The sequence below is a fragment of the Manis javanica genome, chromosome 9 (assembly GCF_040802235.1).
Source record: "Manis javanica isolate MJ-LG chromosome 9, MJ_LKY, whole genome shotgun sequence".
In the NCBI taxonomy this organism is placed as follows: domain Eukaryota; kingdom Metazoa; phylum Chordata; class Mammalia; order Pholidota; family Manidae; genus Manis; species Manis javanica.
Window position 1 is genome coordinate 48089989 of NC_133164.1, and position 23936 is coordinate 48113924.

The window sequence follows — 23936 nt, forward strand, 5'->3', positions numbered from 1 at the left end:
TTGGAGGGCCCGGGCTGGGTTTTTCCTTGGGGCCACTGAAGGAGAACAGCAAATAAAGATTCAGTGGCGATCTGAGAATCCTGTGTGGGTTCCTCAGTGGCCCCTTACTAAAGAGAAGAAGGAAGCAGCCCACACTTTAGTACAGGAGCAGCTTGCTGCCAAGCATATTCAGGCCTCTACCTCCCCCTGGATAAGAAAGAAAACAGGGAAGTGGAGGCTTTTACATGACCTTAGACCATGGCCCTGCCTAAGGCATCTATCATTATATGGATGACATCCTTTTGTGTCATGAGAGCAGCAGGGAGCTAGAGACAACCCTAAGGGTCAGGGTATGGTGGAACGCACCCACCTCACCCTCAAGAATGCCTTATATAAACAAAAAGGGGGATTCAGAGAAGACTTTAGATCCCCCAGAGACAAATTAAACATCATATTATTCATTTTAAACTTTTTAACACTGGACAAAAATGGCCACAGTGCAGCAGAGCGGCACGGCCAACAATCCAATCCAAAACACATGCCTAAAGTTTTGTGGAAGGATGTGTTGGAAGGAACATGGAAAGGCCCGGACCCAGTGATAATCTGGACCCGAGGCTCGGTTTGTGTTTTTCCACAGGACCAGCAGAACCCTGTTTGGGTGCCTGAACGTCTGATACGCAGAGTGGAAAACCCCGGAGCGGAGGTACAAGATGATCGCACTGCTTCTGCTCCTGCCATGGATCCTACAGCAGGCGACGGCGGAGCCGAGCTGCAGCTGCAGCCACCGCTGCGCTATCACCATTCCTACGGCAGAGATGCTGAATGGTCTGTCCCAGGCCACTGCCTTGGCAATGACAAGGCAGAACGTCATCAACGGCCATTTTAAGAATGGGATGGCCTTGGTCAACCAACGCATGAACCTTCTTCAAGAACAATTGGACCTCTTGGGGGAGGTTTTGTCTGTGGGCTGCATCCATTCTTATATGGGGATGTATTACTGGTATTCCTTTTCATAATTATTCTAAAGCTGCCAACTTGTTCAGACAGTTAGGCAAGATGTTAACCACAAACTGGTCCAGTGAGCTTGACGAGCTCACCAATCAGCTACGGTTAGAAATTTTGAATGTTAGCTCCAAGAAGGTAGAGATGCTCTCCGTAGCTCAAATAGCTGAAGCTGTGTTAAACGCCACCAAAGCCTGGTCAGGTGTAGGTGTCATAGGAATATTGACGGGGAGAACGGAAGGTCCTGTTGCAGGCCATGGCAGCACTAGAGGAAGGCATCTCCCCTAGAGTATGGCTTAATATGCTGGATCAGTAGTCAAGGATGGGTAAGATCGGGAGCTGCGCATATCAACCTAAGACAGGGCGCAGACCTAAGTTGTCTGTTGCCTGAGGACAGGTAAGAATGCAGCAGACTCTGGACGACCTAAGACAGGCATGATCCTGACAGCCCTTTGGTTATAAAACAATAAAGGGGGAGATGTGGGGGCCTGGCCTATGGCTGAGGCTGAGCCCCACTCTAGCTGGACAACGCCCTAAAGATGGCGCCTGCTTCCTAGACACCACCCTTCCTGGCCCTACAGCTCAGTGCATAAGGAAGTCTCCATGATTGGCTTGTCCCCATTTCCGTGCTCGTGCTCATAGCATGCTTTTCACATGCTTCCAATAAGACTGAACCTGGCGCGTGATCAGTCAGCTGATTGGTTGGGATATGCTATATAAGCTGCTGCCCTGGAGGAAGTGTTGGTTGTTGTTTTTTGCTTTTGCCTTTCGCTAGATGGATGCTCTGACGCCCATAATAAAGATTCCTAACGAACCAGGCCTTCGGTGATCGTTCTTCTGCCGTCGCCCTAGATGGCGGGGTGCGATAGAAAAGTGTCTGTTCATATCGTCCACCCATTTTTTAATCCACTCATATGCTTTCTTGGTGTTGAGGGATGTGAGTTCCTTATATATTTTGGATGTTAACCCCTTGTTGGATAAGTGGTTTATGAATATATTCTTCCATACTGTAAGATGGCTTTTTGTTCTGCTGATGGTGTCCATTCCTGTACAGTTCATTTTTGCTTTTGTTTCCCTTATCCAAACAGATGTGTTCAGGAAAAAATTACTCATGTTTATATTCAGGAGATTTTTGCCTAGGTTTTCTTCTATGAGTTTTATGGTTTCATGACTTATATTCAGGTCTTTGATCCATTTCAAGTTTCCTTTTGTGTATGCATTTAGACAATAATCCAATTTCATTCTCTTACATGTAGCTGTCCAGTTTTGCCAACACCATTTGTTGAAGAGGCTGTCATTTCCTGATTGTATACCCATGGCTCCTTTATCATATATTAATTGGCCATATATGCTGGGGTTTATATCTAGGCTCTCTGTTCTGTTCCATTTATCTACGAGTCTGTTCTTGTGCAATTACCAAATTGTATTGATTACTGTGGCTTTGCAGTAGAGCTCAAAGTTTGGGAATGTAATCTCCTTAGCTTTGTTATGCCCTCTCAGGATTTCTTTGGCTATTCAGGGTCTTTTGTGGTTCCATATGAATTTTAGAACTATTTATCTAGTTCTTTGAGGAATGCTGTTGGTATTTTGATAGGGATTGCTTTGAATCTGTAGATTGCTTTAGGCAGTATGGCCATTTTGACAATATTAATTCTTCTTATCAGAGAGCACAGGATGTATTTCCGTTTATTGGTGTCTTCTTTAATTTCTCTCATGAGCACCTTGTAGTTTTCAGGATATAGATAATTTACCTCCTTGGTTAGGTTTATTTCTAGATAATGTATTCTTTTTGATGCAACTGTAAATGGAGTTGTTTTCCTGATTTCTTTTTCTTCTAGTTCATATTTATTATATAGCAATGCAACAGATTTCTGTGTATTAATTTTGTATCCTGCAACTTTGCTGAATTGAGTTATTTGTTCCATTAGTTTTTTGGTGGATTCTTTAAGGTTTTTTATGTACAATATCATGTCATCTGCAAATAGGCAGTTAACTTCTTCCCTACCAATTTAGATGCCTTTTATTTCTTTGTGTTGTACGATTGCCATGGCTATAATCTTGAGTACTATGTTGAGTAAAAATGGGGAGAGTGGGCATCCTTGTCTTGTTTCTGATCTTAAAGGAAAATGTTTTAGCATTTCACTGTAAAGTATGATGTTGGCTGTGGGTTTGTCATATATGGCCTTTATTATGTTGAGGTACTTGCCCTCTATACCCATTTTGTTAAGCGTTTTTATCAGGAATAGATGTTGAATTTTGTCAAATGCTTTTTCAATATCTATTGAGATGATAATATGAATTTTGTCCTTTTTGTTCATGTGGTGGATGATGTTAATGGATTTTTTCAATATTATACCATCCTTGCCCCTGGAATAAATCCTACTTGATCATGATGATTGATCTTTCTGATGTATTTTTTATTCAGTTTGCTAAAATTTTGTTGAGGAATTTTGCATCTATGTTCATCAAGGATGTTGGTCTGTAATTTTCTTTTTTTGTGATGTCTTCGCCTTGTTTTGGTATTAGAGTGATGCTGGCCTCATAGAATGAGTTTAGGAGTTTTCCCTCCTCTTCTACTCTTTAGAGAACTTAAAGGAGGATGGGTAGTAGGTCTTCTCTAAATGTGTGATAAAATTCAGCAGTAAAGCCATCTGGTCCCAGGTGTTTTGTTATTAGGTAGTTTTTTGATTACCAATTCAATGTCATTGCTTGTCTGTTCAGATATTCTGTTTTTTCCCTGGTCATCCTTGGAAGGTTATATTTTTCTAGAAAGTTATCCATTTCTTCTAGCTTATCCATTTTTTTGGCATGTAGTTTTTCATAGTATTCTCTAATAATTCTTTGTATTTCTGTGGTGTCCATAGTGATTTTTCCTTTCTCATTTCTGATTCTGTTAATGTGTGTAGACTCTCTTTTTTTCTTGACAAGTCTGACTAGAGGTCTGTTTCTTTTGTTTATTTTCTCAAAGAACCAGCTCCTGGCTTCATGAATTCTTTCTACTGTTTTATTCTTCTCAATTTTATTTATTTCTGCTCTGATATGTCTTATATCTTTCCTTCTACTGGCTTTGAGCCTAATTTGTTCTACTTTTTTTTTGTTTCATTAATCATGAGTTTAGATTATTCATTTGGGATTATTCTTCTTTCTTCAGGTAAGCCTGTATTGCAATATACTTTCCTCTTAGAACTACCTTCCCTGCATCCTATAGGTTATGGGCTATTGAGTTTTTGTTTTCATTTGTCTCCATAAATTAGTTGACCTCTGTTTTTATTTTGTTGATACAGTGATTATTTAGGACCATGTTGCTAAGCCTCCATGTGTTTGTGGGCTTTTTTGTTTTCTTTGAATAATTAATTTCTAGCTTCACACCCTTAACTGAGAAACTGATTTCTCAATCTTTTTGAATTTATTTTGGCTCTTTCTGTAGTCTAATATGTGATCTATTCTGGAAAACATTAAACGTGCACTTGAGAAGAATGTGTATCCTGCTGCTTTTGGGTGGAGTAGTCTGTAGATGTCTGGTAGGTCCATGTGTTCTAATGCATTGTTCAGGGCCTCTGTTTCCTTAATTTTTTCTGTCTGGTTGATATATCTTTTGGAATTTCTAGTGTGGTGACATCTCCTAAAATGAATGTATTGTATTCTAATTCTCCTTTTAATTCTGTTAGTGTTTTTTTCACATGTTTAGGTTCTCCTATATTGGGTGCATAGATATTTATAACTGTTATATATTCCTGTTGGACTGGCACCTTTATCATTATGTACTGTCCTTCTTTGTCTCTTGTTACTTTCCTTATTTTTGAAATTTATTTTGTCTGATATAAGTACTGCTACTCTGCTTCTTTCTCCCTATTATTTGCAAGAACTATCTTTTTCCATCCCTTCACTCTTACTCTCTGTATGTTTTTGGGTTTGAAGTGGGTCTCTTGTAGGCAGCATAGGGTCTTTGTTTTTTTATATACATTATGTAACTCTACATCTTTTTATTGGTGCATTCAGTCCATTTTCCTTTAGGATAATTATCAATTATCAGTAGATAGATAATTATCAAAAGATAATTGCAGGCTTTAGATTCATAGTTACCAAAGATTGAAGGGCAACCTCTTTACTATCTAACACAGTCTAACTTAACTCATTTTTTATGTTATTTCAAACACAGTCTAAAGGTTTTTTTCTCTCCTCTGCTCTTTATATATTAGGTGTCATATTCTGTATTCTTTGTGTATCTCTTGACTGACTTAGTGAGCAGTTGATTTAATTTTGTATTTGCTTAATAATTAATTTTTCTATTTCCTTTACTGTGGTTTTATTTTCTCTGGTGACAGCTATTTAACCTTAGGAGCACTTCCATCTATTTCAATCCCTTTAAAATACACTGTAGAGACAGTTTGTGGGAGGTAAAATCCCTCAACTTTTGCTTACCTGGAAATTGTGTAATACTTCCTTCAAATTTAAATGATTATCTTACCAGGTAGAGTATTCTTGGTTTGAGGCCCTTCTGTTTCACTGCATTAAATATATCATGCCACTCCCTTCTGGCCTCTAAGTTTTCTGCTGAAAATTCTTCTGATAGCCTAATGGGCTTTTCTTTGTATGTGATCTTTTTTCTCTCTCTGGCTGCTTTTATTACTCTCTATTTGCCCTGGATAATTGCATTTTAATTATTTTATGTCTTGGTGTTGTCCTCCTTCGGTCCTTTGTGTTGGGAGATCTGTGCACTTCCATGACCTAAGAGACTATTTTCCTCCCCAGACTGGGAAAGTTTTCAGCCATTGTTTCCTCAAAGAGACTCTCTATCTCTTTTTCTCTCTCTTTTTTTCTGGTAGCCCTATAATGAAATATTGTTCCATTTGGTTTGGTTGCACAGTTCTCTTGCTATTCTTTCATTCCTAGAGATCCTTTATTCTCTCTGTGCCTCAGCTTCTTTGTATTATTGTTCTCTAATTTCTATTTCATTTACCATCTCCTCTACCTCATCTAATCTACTTTTAAATCCCTCCATTGTATGTTTCATTTGAGATACTGTATTTTTCAAATATTCTCTTTCTTGAAGTCTTCCCTGAGATCTTGAATATTTTTCTGTAGCTCTATGAGAATGTTTATTATTTTTATTCTGGAATCTTTATTAAAAAGATTGACAATATCAGTTTCACCGAGCCCTCTTTCTGGCATTTTCTCCTGTATTATTTTTGCAGAAAATTTTTTTGCTGTTTCATTTTTGATTCCTATGGAATAATAACTCTGTGTAGATGGCACCCTCTAGTGCCCAGAAGTTCTACTGTCTGGAGCTGCTGAACACCTATAACAATGGTGAGGTCTCAGGTGTGTGGCTTCAGCACCTGCCTGTAGGAAAGAGCTCTTTCCTGCTTCCCAGCTGCAGTGCCTGCCTCCACTGCCAGGTTCAGTGGGCCAAGCATGCACTGTGGAGCCTGTGTGCTATGCCCCTGTAGCTGTCATATGCAGGGCCACCCTCTGGCTGTCAGTGCAATGGTGGGGACAGCAAGTGTGCAGGGTGGTGCCTGCTGGAAGGAAGTAGAAACAAGCTGTGAATTGCAGTGCAGGACCTTGGGGCTGTGTTGACAGCCAGGGTGATGGAGCTTCTGAATCTCATCAAAGTTTCCAACTTGCTGGGCTGAGTGTGCTTGGACAAATTTTTCCACCTGCCCTTTCCTCTGAGCAGTGACCTCTGTGTAATCTTTGCCCCTTTAGCACCTTGCTATTGGGAGGTCTTTCAAAGTGCCCACCTTTCTTTTGTCACAGGAGTGCTGGTTATGCATACTGTTTTCTACTTGCAGCTGGAGTCTCAGCCTCTCCAAGTATTCTGCCTGCCTTTGCTTCCCAATCCCTCTAATCTCCATGGCACCATGTTCATGCTCCTGGAGCAGATCTCCAGGGTGGGGTGTTCAGCAGTCCTGGGCTTCTGCTCCCTTCCCACTCTGTTTCTATTCATTCCGCCTGTGAGCTGAGGTGGAGGGAGGGCTTGGGTCCTTCTGATCACTGCTTTGCAACTTCACCCTTTTCTTTAAGGTCTTCTCTTTTCCCCAGATATAGGCAGTCTGTTTTGCAGTCTTTGGGTTGCTCTTTCAGGATTAGTTGTATTTGCTGTATTTTTCTTTTATATGTAGTTTTGGGAGGTTTCTGCCTCACTTCTCATGCTGCCCTCTCTTACCCATCTGCCAGGAAAGAGTATTTAATAGAACATGTTTTATGGACATATTTTATTAAATAGTATTTAACATACAATATTCTATAACCATATACTTTTTGTATGTTTAGGAAAATTCTAAATCCCTAAAAGTTTAGTAAAAGGAAAGACCAATAGTAATAAACATACATAAGCAAGTATTTCTTTCCATCCACACTGAAAAAATTTCCCTCCCTTTCACAATTATATTTTGTGTGCTTTTCTATGATTTATAGATTTTTATTTTTCATCAGGATATTAGAATAAATCTTGTCCAGGCTCACAGATGAGTAGTGGTTTACCTTCTGCTTGAACAGTGAAACGTCCAGAGGTCAGCACATTATTGGGAATGATTGGTTCCTATAGTGGGGCTCCATTTGAGATTTCTCTAGGCTACATATCATAGTTCACTTAAAAATTACAGCTTTCCTCACAATCTTGTACTTCATTGAAGGGACATTTCTAAATTTGTCCTCCTCCCTCTGGAATGTATTCTGTATTACAATACCATATAATGATCCTGCTGTGTTTTGATGGGTAAAGGTTATTTTGCATAATTTTTCATTTTGGCTTTTGAAGACATTTTGTTTTCATATTCTTCACCGAAGTTTTGAGAGTGCAAAAATTGCATCTCTTATAATTTCACTCTTCCTAGACAACTATTTCCTTAAAACTCTTTTTTTCTTTTGTACTCTAGTAGTTGGATCTGTTCCCATTAACAGTGAAATGACCATCCTTTCTAAGTGCTCTTCTGAAGAGGGTAAAATTTCCTTTGGCTTCCCAGGACCTACTCCATCTATCACTCTGCATGCATCTGGGCCTGCTTCACATGGAAGAAAGGACCTCTGAGATGAAGAAGAGCCTATATCCAGCTGCACAGCTTCCTAGCTTCCCAAAGAATGAGAGACATATGGAGGGGGAAACTATGTTCATGAAGAAGGTTTGAATGTTAGTCCACAATATAAAGTGTGTAAGCAATGTTGGATTTTTTTTCCCCAAGTCAACCGAATTTGACATCTGAATCCTCATTCTGGGGACTGATGACAAATACGATATTAGTTTCTTCTTCAAGTTTCTGTTGTTTAGTCTCCAGTGCTATATTTTTTCAGTCTCCAGTGCTCCAGAGAGTCCTCCAGTCCTGTATCATGCTCCAGGAAAATTATATCATGTCAAGAATATGAGGAAACATACACACCATGCATCTTTCTACTTTATTGGGGTTCCAAGTAGCACAAAGGTCTGATCTGCTTCTGGAACTATACTTTTCACTCTCTTCCACCAAGCCTGAGTGAATCAATTTTTGCAATTGCGGAAATTCCTCTAGCCCTTCATACAGAATATCAACCTGTACCCTCACACTCTTTTTTCTTACTTCCCCAACAAATATTATACTTTAGATCTTCAACTTTTGATAACTAAAGTCAGAAAACCTTGAAACCTAATTGTACTTTCCACTCTGACACCTTAACCCAGCCAGTTGATGCCGAATGATTCCTTACTTAAATTGAGGGACTGAAGACTAATAAGGTAAGAAAAATGGAAAGTTCAGTACAAAAATTGATACAAATATGTATTTCAAAGTAATACCCAGCACAGTTGCTTTCAAAAGAATCTAATATTTCATTTCTTTTTTATTGCAATTTACATTCAAACATCTCTCCCTCTGCTTCACTGTCCTATTCCATTCCTATTAGCTTCCTAGTCTTCCACTTCAGTGTCCTTGAATATCCCTGCCTTAACAATTTGGCTTTATTAACACATTTCATTCCTTGTCCATCTCTTGTATACATTTTTGCTCAGCATATATCTCAAGGTTCATTCTGTAATCACTCATTTGAAAATATTCCCAGCGTCTTTGATTCTTCTACCACTGTGTTTAACCGGCAATCTCCAGGTTAATGGAATTGAACAATCCTTGGGCAGACACTTAAAACTTCTTTTTTTATCACCACCCTCAGATGATTATATAGCTTCATCTTTTCACCATCATAGTATAAACTAGTATAATCTCACTTATTTTTTCCTATACTCTTTTGTTAAAATGGATCAAATGTCTTTTCTCTTAAAGGTCAGTTTATCCTTCATTTCCTTTATACATTCTGTCTCTCTGCTTATTTTCTTAAATTGCCAATCTCTGCTAGAATATACACCACAGCATGCAAACATATTATTCCTACTTATAGTAAATAAACACATATAGTGTATAAATCAATAAATCCTCCTCTGACCCCACATTTCCTTCCACCTCTAGCCCTAGATCATTTTCTAGTCACAAGAGTTCCTGGAAAAATGATCTACTCTTAATTAACTTCCCTACTTTTTCTTCTTCCTGTCTGTCACTCTTCAATCTTTTGCAGTAAGACTTTCATCACCTGTTTCTTCAAAACTTTTCTTCTTCAATTCACAGTCCTCATATTTTCAAATGTAAAGGTTGAAACTACTCAAATTTAATAAACTCCTCTCAAGAATTGCTCACCCCTTGCCTATCTTTATTTTTTTTCTTAGAGCTTGCACTAACATGCCATATGTCTTGCATATTTAATTATTTTTCTCTTGTTTATTGTCTGTTTCTCTTCCCAGAATATAAGCTCCATAATTACAGAAATATTATCTACTTCACTGATATTTTCTGGTGCCTGTAGAATCCCTAGCATAGAGTGAATTTTAAGTTCATACTTCTCTGTGGAATGATTCAATAAGGCACACTATCCTAATCTATTCTGTCTTTAAATAACTAACTTCTTAGATCTATTGACCATCATTGAAATATTGTTCTCCCCCTTCGCTTCTAAGACAATACACCATTCAATTTCCTGACTCAAAGACTTTAAGTTTTTAGTGTCCTTTGATGAGTTCTTGCCCTTCAATCATTTTTCAGAGTTTAAGGCTATGTCCAGGGTACTATTCCTTTTTGTATGTTTTATTACCTAGTAACTTCATTTGTATCCATGATTATAAAGGTTAACTAAATACTGGTGATTTTAATTGATATTCCCATCCCAGACCTTTCCTGGATTCTCTAAACTCGTGTATCTCTCTGCCTACTCGACAACTTTACTTGGATGCTTCCTAGGCACCAATCAGCATGGCCATGTGAGAAACGTGATTTCCTTCTTTCCAATCTACTCCTCCTCCAGCATTCCCCATCAGACTGAATGATACCACCAGCCACCTAGTGGCCAAGACCAGAACCTTCTGGTAATTACTCATAGACTCTGATGTACCTGATGCATCATCAGAGGCACACAGTGTGACGTGCGATTATCAGTTTGAATGGAAAGCCCACACTTCTACACCAGAATTATTTAAAATGCATTCACTCCTTTCCATTTTCAATGTCACTTCACTAAGTCAAACCACACTGCCTTTAATCCTGAACCTGATACCATTTTATCACTGTTCTTTTTTCCTTTTCTTTCCTCACTCAGTAGCTATAAGACATAGAAAAGATTATATGATCTCCATGTTTAAATAGATTCTCATTGAACTTGGAAGAAATAAACAAAAATTCTTCCCAAAAGTTTGCAAGACCTTCCTTGATCTGATCTGTATGCCCTATTCAACTTCATCTTATGCTTCCCTTACTGTGCTAGCCTCAGGTACACTATTCCTCCAGGCTTTCCTAGAAGAGAGAAGCATTTGGGGATGGGGGTTCACTAAACTTGAACTTGTTTTTCCATATGCCTGTTTTTTCTTCTGCCCTCTACCCTACATGGGTGATTCATCATTCTACAAATTCCAGTGTGAATATATCCTCCCTGAGAATCCTTCTCTGACAAACCTATTCAAAAACAGGGTTGCCATTATTCTTTCTAGGCAATGGAATGCTCACTTCTCAGCACTGTAAATTTTTCATTGATTTTCTTTATTGCCTGCAGCTGTATAATGTCAGCTCCATTTTGACCAAACTATGCCTTTTCTCATTCATAGTGAAACTCCAAGCACCTAACTCTATACTTGCAATAAGTCAGGGATCACTATCTAGTTGTTAAGTGAAATAATTAAAATATTTTTATAATAATTTCTTACAATAATGATAATTTAGAAACCATTTAATAGCCTCTGCCCAATCAATTTATATTCATGAAATATTTAACAACCCTAGAGAGTGGACCTGTTTAGCCATATTTCTACATAATACAACTAAGACTCAGAGAGATCCAACTAATGGCGTTTGGGATGAAAATGGCCCAGGCATGGTGTGAACTCAAAGGCTTTCAGTGTGCTGTCTAATTATAAGCTTACATTTTAAATCTCTACCTCTACAACTGTCAATATTATTGAAAGAACTTCTGCCCTTCATTCCATTTCATATCTTTATTCTCTATGTTTGTGTTCATTGTAAAAGCAAGCATTTTTATGCCTTGATATTCATCGATATGTGAGGCCTGTAATAAATATTGTAAAGTGTTAAATTAGGACTTTGAAAAACATTCCATGGCAAAACCTTACATACTGCTTATATCAAAGTACTGCTATAACTTGATTATCCAGCATGTTGGATAAGAGTGGAATGGTAGTTAATCAAATGTTCCGGCTAAATTAAAGTTTATTTATGTCACTGTAAGTGATCCTGTTGCCCATTATTCTAAAGCCTCTAATTTAAAAGAAGCTATTTGGAAATATGCAAATCAATTCTTTGGTATGGTACTAAGGCTTTTGTAACATATATTTCTCCCAATTTTCAATACATATATGAAACACAACAAATGGTCCTTAGAGTCTAGTATCCATAACTCTTTCTAAAAATATATGTCTCTTTTCTTCTGATAAGCTTCACACAATCAGTGCCAGATTTTACAGTGAAGGTCTGTATTGTGATATTTTATAGAACAGTTTCTATAAAATTAGAGACATGAGATGGAAGGGATCTCAGGATGGCTGGTTCATCCTTACACCCAGTGAAGGATCTACCTCTGAAGTAAACCTTATAAGTAACTATTCAATTTCTACCTGAAATATTTAAATGCATAGATATTTTATAATTAAAAGACAATAAAATGTTAGCTTTAATTTAGCACTACATACTTCCACATGAGAAATACTTTCTCCAATCACTTACTCCACCAAAAGAGGTATAAATCTACAAAAAATATAAAATTTCAACAACAATAAAGGATTTTCCAATAAAGGAATTAAAATCAGACTAGCATCATTTTATCGAATGAGCTCTGCTGTGTGCTAAAGACTGACTGGAGCAATGCCATTCTTAACAAGCTACTTTGGACATGTCCTGAAAAAATAAGGAAATGATTCTGAAAGTGGGAAGACAAAGGAACTAGAAAATGTAAATCAAAGAGAGCCATGTAAGAATGTGTTCAATGGTCCAATCAATAAACAGGGAATAATAAGGTGGAGGTGTCTGGATAACAGTTATTGAAGACAAAGGGCAATTTCAGAGATCTGGTTAAGTCTTTGGGCAAACACTGAGAATAAAAACCCAAAAACAAAGTAGTAGAAGAAAATAAATTAATTATACTGCATATATTAGCTTTTGAGTAAAAATATATACCTGTCAGTAACAGTGAAGGAAACTAGAATATGTCACCCCAAAAAATGCCACTTTGGCATAAAAATTATTTTAAGGTAAAGGCACTTAGAAAAGAAACTCAGCAGTTTCAAAATGGACACACTGACTTTTCATTTATTTTTCTTGAAAGTAAGAGATAAAACTCTAATAGGGAAGATGTCCTCTTTATTCCAGAAGAAAAGTATCATTCTTATCATCAAAGGCCAGAAGTTCAAACACATGGAAATATGCATAAACTGACCTTGTTAAATGAACCCTTGTTTTCCATATAGTTTAGTTAATTTTCCACAGTTGCCTCTTGGTTCAACCTAACAGGGAAGCATTAGGGTGCCCCTTCTTCAGGTCTTCATTTCCTTATAAAGGCTCTTACATCATGTAAAATTTATATAAAATTAATTTGTTTGCTTCTTGCCTGTTGGTCTGTCTTATGTCAACTTAATTTTCAGGATTAGCCAAACCCCTAAGAGGGTAGAGTTGAAATTTCGCCTCCCCTACAATACCATGCAGCATCTTTTTATTCTCAAATTGTGTATATTTCAATATGCAATATATCAGAGAATGTAAACTAGTTGCCGAAGTTAGAGATTCAATTGAAAATATGGATTTGGGTTATTAGTGTTGCTTAAAATTTTGATTATTGTATTTCATGTAATATATATCATTTCTAAAATGATTTTTGAGCCAAAGATTTTAGATGAAATTTTGCCTTCCCCAGTTTCCCAGTCCCCACACTATTTACCCCCTATAAGAAATTAAAATAATAATCTTCATTAATATTCTGCTTTGCTTTATTTTCAGTAAAACAGTTGAAAAGCAATTCTTTTCATACACAAGTGTATTCATCTCATAAGGCTACCATACAAATGATCACAAATTTGGTGGCTTAATACAATAGAAATTAATTCTCTCATAGCTGTGAAGGCCAGAGTTCCAAACGTAGGATGTTGGTAAGGCCAAGCTCTCTGCAACACCTCTAGGGAGAATTCTTTCTTGCCATTTCCAGCTTCTGGTGGCTTGGGGAGTTGCTTGTCTTGGGGTCACATTATTCCCATCTCTTGGTCTTCATGTGGCCTTCCCCTTTGTATATCTGAGTCCCAAATTTCCCTTTGCTTTTCCCATGTAGAACACCTGCCACTAGATTTAGGTCCCATATTAAATCTAGGATAGCTACAAAGACCATTTTTCCAAACAAAATTCCATCCACAGTCTCAGGTGAAGACATGCATTTATCTTTTTAGGGCTTCCATTGAACCCATTATGCCATGCAATATTACAAAGAAACTATAGGTAGAGAAATATGTTTCAAGAAAAATGTGCAACATCATTTTACTTGGAGGAAAAGAGATAATTTCAACATGTTTAATTTTTAAAAGCATTATGGGCTGAATGACTGTAGCTTGAGACACCTTGGAGAAAAAGTATAACGCCTGTACAGAAATAGATACATTGTATAAAATTTAATGCCCTAATAGAGAACCAAAATTATAATCATAAACAGGTATGAGCTACTGTAAGAAATTCAATTATAAATTAAGTGGAAACATTTTAATAGATGGTGAGTATATAAAAGAATGTTTATTGAGTATAATAAAAACCAGTTGTCTTAAGTATAGTATTTGTTAATGTAAATTTGACTACATATTGTCTAAACTCTGTCTTTGGAAAATATGTATGCTTCCTACTGAAACTCTATGGAAAAAATGAAATTGAGGTACTATCTATTGAAGATATAAAAAATATTGCAGATGATTACATAGATAAAAAATACACTGCATGGCTATAATATTTAGCTATTAACAATTTTTAGTGGTTAAAAACCCATTGGACATGATGCCCAAAATACTCAATATATTGTGATATGACTTACATGTATTTAGAAAAATACTTAAATCTTCATGCAGACTGATCAAAATAAATGCTAATACAGATCAAAGGGAGGCAAAAATTGTCCACAGGCTAAATCTGGCCAAACCTGCCTTTGTAAATAAAGTTTAATTGTGACGTAGTCACACACCTTTTGTTTGTCCATTGTCTATGGCTATTTCCCCAGTATAACAGCAGAATTGAGTAATTATAACAGAAAACTTATATCCTACAAAATCTAAAATAAATTTAGCACATGGCCCTTTGCAGAAAATGTCTGCTGTCCTCTGCTATGGATTGGCACTTTACAATACAACTTCCTGAAATAATGGAAATATTCTATACTATGCTCTAAGACAGGGTCGTTACAAACCGCATGTGGCTACTGAACATTTGAAATGTGGCTAATGTGACTGAGAAAGGGAAATGTTAACTCAATTTACTTTAAATTCAAATAACTACATGTGGCTAGTGGTTATGCTACTAGGCAGTGCAGCTATAAATATTATTCTAGCTATGAAATATAATATAATTTTAGTTGAGAAACTTCAATACAGTGTGGCAGCATTTTTTGTAAGGATTCAGGTTATAAATACATTTGTTGATTAATTCATAAGTAATTATTTCATGCTAGAAAGTTAAAAACAGAATGAAAAGTCCTTTAATATAACAATTAATACAGTATTATAGACCTTTAACGTGTCACAGAACCATTTATCCGGGTATGTCATATATACAAAATGGTTGGTTATTGCAAAGGTGGTGGTGGCTTAAAATGATGTTGAAGACATTGTTTGGACTATTGAAATACATAAAATTGTTTAACTGGTGAAAATACACATTTTAATTTACTTAATAGATAGGGTCAAAAATAAACTTTTTTTTAATGCAAAATCTATCTAAACAGTTTGGACATCTCTTAGTATATATACAAATGTAATTCAATTTGCTCCTTCTTAGTGAAATGATTTCTTTGGGAAACTCATTTCATGAGGAGTAATCTGACCCAATTTCCTATGTAGATATAAATTTTCAGAAATGAAAGTAATACTCTAAGTCACATTCTTATAAATTGTAGAATTAAAGATTGAATTTTAGAAAATGTTCTCTGATTTGCTACTTTATGAAAACGAACTAACATTGTTCAATTCACCTCTCCTAATGAATATTGATAGCGTGAATGAAAAGCTTCAAGTGTAAGTTAATTTACTACAATAAAATATGATACTGAAAATTAAATATGATAATGCTGGTACGTTAGAACTCTACAAATACCTTGGAACAAGTTCCCATAAATATAAAAACCACTGTGAAAAGATTATATTCATCTTTGGAAGCACTTACAATGGTGAACGGCTGTATTTTACTATAAGACTGAATATAATTAAATATTTTGCCATTGTAAATGATTCAAAGCTGACTTCTTATTGCACACTACAACCCAAAGTATAAGAATGATATTGATATTTCTTGGTATAGGAGCAAAGGATCCAGGTATCTGGAACCAAACAGAAAGAGTAATAGGTTTGAAAAATATTACCTGCTATCTTAAATGTCTATTTTCAATATCAAATGTAAAATGTGATGCTCAATATTATGTATAATTTTGTTATTTTTATATTATATCAATAAAATAATAGGTATTTTGTATATAATAGAACATACATCAAATAACTGAAAATTTTAATTTTATTTCTGGTAGTCAATTTTTCTTATTTCTGTCTTGGTTTGCTTAATTTATTACAATGTTTTTTAAGGCATCTGAGTTTCGAGTTCTGAGAACAGACAAAGCAAAAGTGACTTGGGTATGTTTACAGAAAGAAAGCAAATTATTAAACATAAATATATTAAAGTACAAATGATAGTAGTTAGGAGATTCCTGGATGAAGAGCTCGGTTGAGGAGTGTGAAAGTGCAATTATCCTCATCATAGGAAGGATAATGGGTAGGGTGTAATATCCAGGATTGTTAGAACAATAAATAAGAGTTTGATTTAAATATTATTTATATTATGGTGGTAATTAATGAAAAAACTGAAAATAGTACTATTGTTAAGTCAAAAGATATCTTTAACTGTGGGACATATAGTATGAAAAATCCTTATAATGAAAGTAAGAAATTGAGAGGAAGAAAAAGTAGAATAAATATGTTATTTAAAAACATGGGGGAAATCTAATATAGAGACCTTAAAAAAGATAAATCAATTCCCCAGGGGAGTTTGACATGCACTTATGAGGAGCAGGTCAGGAATTATTGCTGCTCATTATAGTCATTTTCAGCAGAATGAAATTATTTAATACAGCACAACATTGCTTTCATTAAAAACTATTTAGAATATATTTAAAAATTTGAATAATCAACCACACCAAAGTAACTAGACATCAGTGGGAAACCAATAAATCTGGTAATCCCTCTTCTTCCCAAGACAAATAAAAAATGGGAGATCCAGAAGTGAATGCAGACTTCATTTCCTCTATAGTAACCTGTAGCCTTTATTATTAAAAATTATATATATAATTTGAAATATATGTAATAAAACACCCACTGAAATATTGTTCACCAATCATTCAATACTTTGACCTCATGAATCTAACATATGAATTGGGACCACAATTGAAAAGTGTTACATTTATGTTTCACAAGCAAGTTCAGCAAGTTATAAAATAATATGGACTTACCTAGCAACAGTGTCTCACCTAGCCAAGGCCAGATAGGGGAATATTTACTGGAGAAAGCCCTATTTCTTACTAAATATCCTAGAGAATTCCTGATAAGATGTCCCATGTGTATGGTAAAACACTTTATTCTGGAAGGTATATCTAGAAATACAAAGCCATCATTAATCCTCTTGAAAGGTATTTGGTAACCAAAATAGAATTACAGAATCTATCTGCTTATCACCGGGCTTTAAATGTTTCCATTTGTTCATGTCAGATGATGGCTAGTAAAGGCTGTAAGTTGGGTAATTTCTAGAAAATGAGACAAAATTCCTGCTCACTGCAAATCCACCTTTTTAACACAAAATTATGTAGCAATTAGGAAAAGTAGAAAGACCTTTTTTTTCTTGAACCATTTCACATTAAGTTGTAGACTTAATACCACATCAACCCTTCATTAAGTTAGTGTATCATTGCTACAAACAAGAATAGTTTTCTCTTACGGCAGTTCAACCTTCAAAATGAGAATATTAGCAGTGATAAATTACCAACATTTACTTCACAGACTGCATTGAAGTTTGCATGTTTACTTATGATTTTTAGAGGAAAAGAATCTAGTTCAGAATCAAACATAGTAAATAATTCTTGTGTCTCTGCAATCTCCCTCAAGATGAAGCAATCTTTGTCTTAGTGAGCATGACAATTTTTTTGGAAGAGGACAGTTATCTTACAGATCTTATAGAATACTATCTTTTAGATTTAATTCAGACTTTGCATTTTGATAAGAATGTCATAGAATGTGGCACTGTGTTCTTTTTATTGTACTTGATCATATGACATATGATTTGTCTGATTGCCAATGGTGTTCATCTTAATCATTTCATTAAGGTGGTATTTTCCAGGCTTCTCTACCACATGATTGATATTTTCCCCATTGAAATTAACATGTATTCAGTGTGGGGGGGTCACATTCATACTGTATGCATTTTTCATTTCTAGTCAGATTTTCAATTTATTTACTCATTTATTGATATCTGTGTGGAATTCAGGCTTCTCTATTTTATTCAATGTATCAAGATGTTATTTTGATGTTAAAATTATTTCTGATTTGGTCAGTGGGAGAAGATCTTGTTAGTTGTCTCCTGTGTTCTGTTGACATGACCCCATGGTTCTTTGACTGCTTTATGTTTGAAGACGACAAGATGTACTTGCCATGAGCCAACAGTAGAATCGGCCATTTCTACAAGGAAGCCTTGGTTTCTTTAGAGGAAAATAATGTTTGGAAATCATGAACCATGTTCTACTCATGCTCATGGTGAAAGCGGTGTCAATAATAACAGACCTTCTCAGTGAGTAGTACAGGGAATACACAAAGGAATGCACAATGGCTATATACACTCACAAGTAAGTCTATGTTTATGTATCTATTATGTATCTGCCTATCTCTATCACCTACCATCTCTCTCTCTGTGGATATATATGTGTGTGTGTATATCTCCAACTACATACTGAAAGTCATCTCTTCACCCTGATATCTAATTTAATACCACAGGATTCATTCTAGTTTTCTCCCTTTTTGTATTCGTAACTTCCTTCTCCACCCCTAAGAAACATGCTTTTATTATGTTTATATGTTTACTTATTTGATTAATCCCTTGTATCTAACCTATTCTTCATCTCTGCTACCACTGTTTCCTGCACCGGTGTCCTGTACTCCCTGCCTGAGCTCTGACTTCCATTCTGGGCAAGCCTTCCCATCTGCACTTGGATGTTCTCCTATACTTTATTCTCCAAATGTATAAATACCATCTTTGTGCATTTCTAATTGTTGTCATAGACTTCAGTTTTAAAGTCATTTGATTTTCTATTTCAGTTAACACTAACATGCAAAGAAATATTTTGTTGAATATATGTCATGCATGATCAATACATTATAGATATCCTTGTCCATGTGTCATACAATAGTAACACTATTTCTGGATTATATCCGCTGCAGCAGGAACATTCTACAACACATTTTTCATGCTAAGGTAGCCTTTCCCATTGAAGCGAATATTGAGATACTGTGTTGAAATATTCACAAAATATTTATGTATGTACATGTATTTCAAAAATTAGCATGTGTACTTGGTACTTAATTAGGACACATATTTCTTAAGTGTTACAAATATTATGGATAATTTGGGCTTAAAATAGAGACTTAACTTGTCCTCATGCATATGAGTAGCTATATGACACTGTTTTAGTGCCTGTGTGTGCATATGGGGCTGTGTTATTAAAATTACATCAGGTAAAATAATTAAAAGAATTACAAAGACTAATTTATATTAAAGGAATAGGTTTTATGAGACTAATTTCCTGTAGAAATCTCCTTAACAGAAAAGGACAAAACATGTTGGGAAAGGACATAGATTTGATCAAGGCATCCTGATTTCAAAATCCCAGTTCTCATCTTACTGTTTATGTGTTTTAGGAAAAAATTACTTGAACAATTTTTTTTCTATCCCCATCTACAAAATGCTGATGAAAGAGTATCTACCTCACTGAGTTATAGTGAAGATTACATGTGTTACTAGGTATAAAAGAGCCTAGAATATATATACTGTGTAGGTGTTAGCTATTATTACTGTAATATGAAAATATTCTTTTCTCATAAATGACATTAATACTGTGTTTTCAGGGAATCAAAAATATAGTTCTTTATTACATTTTATCATTCACTGGAAATCTTTGTTTATGCCTAAGAATATCTGGAGACCAAATTGGTCATTCCAACTAATTTACTTATATTTGCTAGGACATGTGCATGTCCTCTAATTTGATTCTTCTGTTCTATGTCGCCTGACTTTTTAATGAATCACCCTCCAGCAAATTTGAATAAGGAAATTGTTAAGTGGCAAATACTTTGGTGAGTTTAGTAAAAGAAACACAAAACTGTGACTATCTGGGGAGAGCAGCTTGCATTTTCCAGCAAACTAGCCAGAAGGCACATTTAACAATTTTTTCAGTCCTTTTGCTTTGACATGTAAAGAATACCCACTGTTTCATGTTTTTCCAAAGGAAAGGTAGTTCACTTTTAGTCACTCTTTTCCATAGCTATCTGAACACCTGAGCAATAACTATTTTCTCCTCTCTCTGCCCAGCTTGAGCTACTCATCAATATCTATTTTTCAGTGTCTCCTGTTTTGGAGGACAGATGTCCTTGATTAGAGTAGACGTGTGCTGATTCCTGATATCAAAGGCTATTCCACTATCTATCGTCTTCAAAGACAATTCAAAGTAACCTTTCATCCCTCTTCCTTGTGGACCATCATTAATGAAACTTGCATTTTTAGTGTTATGGTCCTGCTGACCACTACATCTGAGGCCGCAAGAATGACAGTGTATGCAGAACTCTACCCTACTGTGCTTTTGCTCCTGCCTTGTGAAGTTGAGATCTACTGCAAAAAAATCATGAAGTTTTGATACTTCGCTTTGAATGGAAGCTTTGTTGTTTTGGCATCAGAAAAGAAAAACCTAGTGGGAATTGTTAGTTTACAAGTTGGATAATAGCAAAATGTTTTCTATAAAGTGGAAAATATATGTTGTAAAATAGGAATCATGGAATTGCCCCTGGTGAGAGGACATGATGAAAGCTTTTCTGGACTGTGTTTGGTTAACCTCAGAGATTTCAATGTGTTGGGCTCAATCTACATTATCAAGCTATTCTTTGTAAGACCATTTTAACAGCCAGTTAGTGAATTGCAGTGCATTGGTAAATCTGTCGTACATGGTCTATGCAGAAGATATCATTATCAGGATTAAAGTTATATACGCTCTAATAAAGACCTTTCAAGAGCCCCTGACAAAAATGACTGGCTTTCAGCTAAGTATCTGTACATTGGTTTTATCAGTCAACAAATATGCATTCATTCATAAGTTGTTATTTTTTTTTTTTACAGATTTAGAGAACTAATTTTGGAAATTGGATGAATTTTCAAAATGAGTTACTTTGTAAATGTATGCAATAGATTAGAAATCCACTTTAGAGAGATACCATGGTTTCTTTCTATAACAGAGGATGGCTGACATAATCATTCAAAGGACAGATGAAAAGAAACATACATTTTCTACATAGGGAGGTTTTCAATCTATACCAATCCCTAAAATATACTTCCCAATAAACATGAACACACACATACTCGGGTTAAGGTGATCTTTTCTGGTAATGAGAAGCAGTGTATCAAAGCAGCTTAGAGCAAAATTAAAGTACAGCAAAACAAAATAGCACTCAGTAGTAATATTGCCATGCTTTGTGTTCATTAAATCAATAAATTCTACTACGAATCTATCATGTTCTGACATTATGTTAGGCACTTATGATATAACAATGAACTTTAAAAAAAAGAGAAAACTCTCCTGCTTCTAAAGAATGTACATTCCACTATGACATGTAGTAAGTTACCTGAACTCTGAAAGTCATAAAATAGAAATAATAAGAGTACCCCATCTGGTGGTTGAAAATAGATTATGTCCTTGCCCAGTCAATGATCAGTGTCGTCTATTATTATTATTGTCATTGTCATCGTGGTATTGTCATCTTCATCATTGAAGCTCTAGACAGAGAAAATTATTATATTTGTCCTCTACTATCATAGATAACCAAGTGATAAATATTACTTTTGTTCAAAATGTCTGAAAGGGATTTACATCTTTTCATAAAATGGTTCTAAAGGACAAAGATTATTAACTCTTTCTACCACAGAATGTAAGACCACCTCTAAACATATTTTCTGGATGACTAATATAAAGAATTCCCCCATATACATTTATTAATGTTCTTTTGTGGTAAGCAACACCAATGAAAGTGATAAATGATATGTAGAGGAATTTTTCAGATCACAGTGTTTTTAGATTGGTCTGTAATTTGATGATAAAGTCTGTCCCTTATTTTTCCAAAAGTAATTGTGTACTTTTAGCATTGAAGTCTACCCACCATTCTCTATTCACGCAATTGTACATTAGTTAATTTATTTAAGAAATTTGATTTTTATGTGCCCTACACTATCTTAGTAGAAGGATATAAAAATCATTAAGGCATAATTTTGTCCTTAAAATAGAAATCAGTACAATTGGGGAGATAGGTATATGCATATGCTTATGTTGTTTTAATTATAGGAAATAAATCATTACTAAGAAAGTATCCATTATGCCTTTGGCTTGCCTAGGCCACCCACTGCAGGGACCAGATCACCCAACACAGCTGTCTGCATTTCAAGTCTAGATTAAGGATGGCTTGCTCTTCCATATCCGTTTTGAATCTTCCTCTTCAATAACTTCCTTTGACCAGTTTTTTATGGCTTAATGTCTGAACTCTTCTCTTTTAGTGTAATTTATTGGATTTATTTTGGATTCTAAGACTTGAGACTAGTTTTGTACATATTTTTATGTAACTCTACAAGAGAGTGGCTTTTTACTATAAACTATGTCTATGTATTTGAGCACATGATGTCATACCTCAAGTATGCAAGAAAATGGAGAAAAAACAACAAAAATTCTAGGGAATTTCCAGGGGACAGTTGACACACCTCTTACATAGAAATAAGGTTCTTAGGATAACACATGAAGCAAGAATTGTGCTTAAAAGGAAGCCAGATTGGAGATAGACATTACATCTGAATGAGTTAAATGCAGCTGATGCACTGTAACAGGTTTAACAGCAGATGAATGAGTTGGCTAGTGAAAATACTAATAGTAATAAAAAAAAGCATCACCAATATCTCTGTGCCACACATTGTCTTAAACATTAAACATATATTAGTCCACATAATTTTTTAGTGACTTTAAGAGATAGTTACTTCCTGCGTCTCCATTTTATAAATGAGGTGATTTTGGCAAGTGTGGTTACATGAGCGAGTGATGATATGATGCAACTCATTATCCAGGTGTATGGAGGCTTTGAGTAAGTAGTGAAGGAATTGGTGCTTATAAAATATGATCATATTCATCTGAATCTCTAGTAAATGTAAGGTAATTAACTCTTTTAGCCCTATAAGTCTTCCTGGGTACCAATTCTAATTCCACCACTTGCTCTTTGGGTCCTTAAATAGGTTATTTGACTCCTTATGTCCATTTTTCTCAACTGAAAGCAGTGCTGTTAACAAACCAATTCACAAAAAGCAGTTAAAATAATGCTTGCTGGTTAATAAACATTCAATAAGTGGTATCTGCTGTTGTCAATTAATATTTATTATTATGTATTGTATCTTTCAGGAAGTTTCCCATCTCAGTCTATTTATTGTTGGGCATCCCTTCATGCAGAACAATGTTGTATTAAACCAGTGGAATTTTTTAAATTGTTAAATCTTTATAATAACATAAAACATTCTACAAAATACAAAGGTATTATAATGCAGATTTTGTTTATGACATCTGAACTGGTATTATTTTCCAGAGTTTACAGAGATAATTTGACTTACTCTTTATACAGTGCAGATGGATGATCCATGTTTTACAAAAAGGTATAATAAAGTAAATTTCATAGGGAAGAATTCTCATAAAGAGAAGCCTCTACTCTTATTTTCTAAAAATAACTACTTTCAAGTATATATACTTTAAATATTTTCTGCTATTGATTTTCCCCTTTCCTATTTTCAAATGGTTTGTTTATTTTGCTTTACTCTAAGATTTTTCCACATACTCATTATGCAAAAGAGTTAGGCTTTCTCTCAGTTACAGTGTCC